The sequence below is a fragment of the Pinus tabuliformis genome, chromosome 1_2 (genome assembly GCF_031772625.1).
Source record: "Pinus tabuliformis cultivar Carrire ecotype Pingquan chromosome 1_2, CPIR1, whole genome shotgun sequence".
Lineage (NCBI taxonomy): Eukaryota > Viridiplantae > Streptophyta > Pinopsida > Pinales > Pinaceae > Pinus > Pinus tabuliformis.
In genome coordinates, this window is record NC_142298.1 from 1094685109 (window position 1) to 1094689383 (window position 4275).

A 4275-nucleotide genomic window follows, 5' to 3' on the forward strand; every position below is an offset into this window, starting at 1 on the left:
GGACCAGCAACATACTTGTGCATGATGTCTGCATCAATAGGCAAGTCTGGACTGGTGGTGACGTGGATGATGACCCACTTGGGTGAGGGTCCCAAGTGATGGAATCACATATGTGTGCACAACATCCTCCATTTTCTTGAATACTCGTGCATGGGAAGCGTGTATGCCAGTGATGAATTACAGTAGGTATTCATAGTTCCAGATCTGACTCTGGATATGTTCTTACAACTCAACCACATTGGCCTTAACCATCTTGGGAAAATGAAGTGGGGCTCCTTTATACTTCATCATCCATGCTTGCATGTTATCAATAGTAGTATGTATGTTATTCAAGATGCGAGCTCTTCTCACACATGGATTCTACCATTCGTGAGGATGAACGACTGCTGATGCACTGTACTGAACTTGAAGTACAATGCCCTCATAACTGTGTCCAAGGAAACCACTTCCTCCAGTATTTCCTTCTTCACTTCAGCTCAGGCAGACATTGTCACCAAGTCTCCTCCCTTCTTGGCCACATGTAGTTCCTTCACCATTCGCTCATTCTCAGCTATGAGTAAGCGAACACTGGAGCTAGTGGCTTCAGAATACACTCTAGTTGCATCGACCAAAGCAGTTGGGTCCTTCTGCATTTTAGTCATGATCACTTGTTTCTCAACTTGCTCAGGGGATGTTTGGTCCTTCAGAGTTGGTACTCTATTAGGGTGCACAATGCTATGTTGAGATTCATCAAAGGAGTTGTTGTGCATCTCTACCTCTGGTTGACCACCAAGGATCTTAGTGCATCCTTGGTCATTCGAGACTTTCTCATCATCTGGATGCATTGTAGTGGGCAAGTTGACCTCTCTATGGTGAGGCATGAGGTCAATGTCTTGTTCCAATTCTGGCTACTCCATTTCTCCATCCAACTATTTGAAATCCTTTTCTATCTCATGAGAAAAGTCTTTCCCCTGCGACGGCTCACCCTATTCAGCTGATGCCAGCTGTTCAGAAGAATTAACTACTTGTATGGGTGCTGCTTCGTCTGTCTGCATGTGATGCACCCCCTGCTGAATCTGCTGCTGCTACTCTTCCTTCTTCTATTGGCGTAGCTCTTGTTATTTCCGGAGTTGCTCTCTCAACTCATGCAACTCCTTCTCCGTTTCTTCCATTTTCTTCTTACCTCTCTACCTTGGCACGATTCTCTTTTTGCGCCACTGCCTCTTATGTTGAATAGCCATAGTTGGTTGTTCTACAAGTGGATCTGATCGAAACTTGTAGCTTTGTTCCTCCTCCATGCCGTCGACAATCTTTCTCTTCCCTTTGTCGCGCGCAGGTATGCTTGGCTCTCCTGCCTCTACTGTTGCTGCTACTGCTGGTGTTTTCCGTGGTGCTGGTTCATGCTACCGATGCTAACCATTATACAGTGAAACCAACCTATTCATTGGGTTTGGAATGATGGTAACAATACCTCCATGAGTCTTCCTCGGCCCAATCAAATTCCCTATGGATCCAATTGAACTGAACTCTCATGTAGTGATCCTTGACAATGTAATGTGGGTCATATTGGTTGAAGCTTTGGAGGTCAAATGGGTACTTCTTCATTTGTTCAGCCTCGACATCTGCTTACTTGATTCTCTTGATCTCATATAACGTAATACGAAACGGAAGAGTGGCCAAGGTGCCTTCTTATTCCACTAGAGCCTAGGTGTTAACCCTGCTAAGAGATGATACGCTACTTATTGTATGACAAGCACGTGCAAAGCAAACTTTGGCAGAACATGCAGAGGCTTCTCCGCACTAAACACTCGGATGAACGTGTCGTTCTGTGAGGCATACCAATCTGAAATGCCTAACAATGCCTTCGTTTCTTCTTCTAACATGCAGGGTGGATCCTGTTCAAATATCAACCTGTACATTGGGATGAAAAGATGGTCGGATAGCCGTTTGATCACTCCTCTGAAGCTGCACTCAAAGAATAGCTTGAAATATGTGCTTATAATAGTCTCTGCAAGTGACCATGCCCACTCTAAGCCCGAGATCTCATGTCGAGCACAGAGTTCATCTAGAATGTAGGTGGACATATAAATCTCTACATGGATGCCCTCGGGTGATTGTCGAACCTTCGTGACTTGCTCCTTCAGCTGATGAGCTAGTATGTCAGACTAGTTGCATGGTCTTCCTTCTCTAGCTAGTTAGTCCAGCATGACCACCCAACTCTAACGGAAGGTCTCAGTGCTTGTTTGGCCACTCATTCGACATGCGAATATGACCAAGTATTGGTATTCCTTCCTCAATATCTTCGTCTTCTAAATCTGGTTAGGGGTAATCTTGAAACGAGTTGGCTCCTTTACCCAATCCTTCAAAATATCTCTAGAATGGCCTTTGCTATTGGGCAAGCTGAACGGAGGGGTCATGACAGCCATGGGATCGTCCATCTGATACATCTCATCATAGTCTCATGCCCAGAAGGTTGCAAGATTCTTCCCACTGACACTGCTCAAGTTCATCGTTTCGGGGTTAGTGTGGGAGAAGATCCAATGAATCATATCCACAGATGGGAACGCGAGGTATCTGCATGCAATCCGGTACAGGCCAAAATTATGAATGTTCACGTACACTTGACGGTATTCAAGGTATTCCCCAAAAGTACCTGCGAATGTTTCATTCACCTCTTGCCTGCTTCATTTTGATGTCCTTGTCTAGATACAGCTTCGTATCTGTGTAGATCGGCATGCTAGAGGGAGCCTGTTGAACTTTTGTTCCAACTGCAAAACCAGCAGTGCCCTGGGATCATGTTCTCTTGGAAGCCATTAATACATATGAACACCTGAAAGATCTAGAAGCCATTGAGTATATGGTAGAAATTATCGGTCCGAATATAGGTTGGATAAAGGAGATAGAGTCAAAGGTGATAGATTATTGGTTACACCTTACATGAGGACTGATATGTATGGGAATCATTCTAGATCCCTGATCTAGGAGACATTATCACCATCATCACCATCATCATCCTTATGGGAGGAGTGAGTATTTTCTTAAGGAGTTGAAGAAATTGAAGTTGCCTACATTGAATGGGGAGATGAAGAGATCGTAAGATGAAAAGGCATGGCTGCTTGGTATGAAAAAATTCTTCGGATTGCATAGCTATTCAAAGAACATTAAAGCCAATGTAGCCACCTTCAGTCTCAAAGGGAAATAAAATATTTGGTGGGAAGATGTGAAGAACGTTAAGGGCATTCAAGAAGAAGAGTTGATCTGGGATGTTTTTGAGAGACTCTTCAAGAATAATTACTTGTCTTAGAGTTACTATGATGACATGGCTAAGGAGTTTTATGAGCCGCATATATGTTCTATTCCAGATGATGAGTATACTAGAAGGTTCCTTGAGTTGTTGAGGTATGTGCCTTATCTCAAGGATGAGAAGGCTAAGATCCAGAGATTCATTAGTAGGATGCCATCATCATATAGAGATCAGATTGAGTTTGATGAGCCTAGATCATTGGAGGAAGCCACTATTAATCTAAGGCATTTTTATGAGCAATCAAAGCACACAGTTGAGCCTAAGAGTGAATTGAAAGGAAATGAGAAAACTAAAGGGTAGTGGCCACCAAAGTGGGGAAGACCTCAAGATGAAAGTGAGAAAGAAAATGTGGATTCTTACAAGAAGTTCAATGCAATTGAGAAGGGACATGGGTCACAACCTCAAGAGCAAGATAACAAAGGTGATGGTAGGGGATCGTTGCAGTGTTGGATATGTGGAAAAGATCATCGCAAGACTGATTGTCCATTGTGCTAGGATGGTAGGCCTTAGATATACATTGCTTAGGAGGCACAAACAGTTAGGGATGTTGGTCATAGCATTCCTTAGATTTATTCGGCTGTGGACAACAAGAATGGAGGTCACCAGGCATCCATTATTGATATGGAATGTAAGATTTGTGGTCGAGTTGTTTATATTTTGATTGATCCGAGATCTAATTATAGTTATGTTAACCCTGACCTAGTGGATAAGTGTGGCTCGAGAAAAGAAGTGCATGCAAATTATTGGTTAGTGCAGTTGGCTACAACTACTAAGAAGAGAGTTCATCACTCGGTAACAGCTTGTGCATTCGATCTGAATGTTATGTCTACAACAACACATATGAATTTACTACTATTGGGATCATATAGTATCCTTTTGGGTATGGATTGGTTGTACCTTCACATGACCAAAGTAGAGTTTTATGACAAGGATATTTAGTGCCTGGATGATAATGTGGAAAAAGGAATTCTATAAGGAAAGAAGAAGCCTAC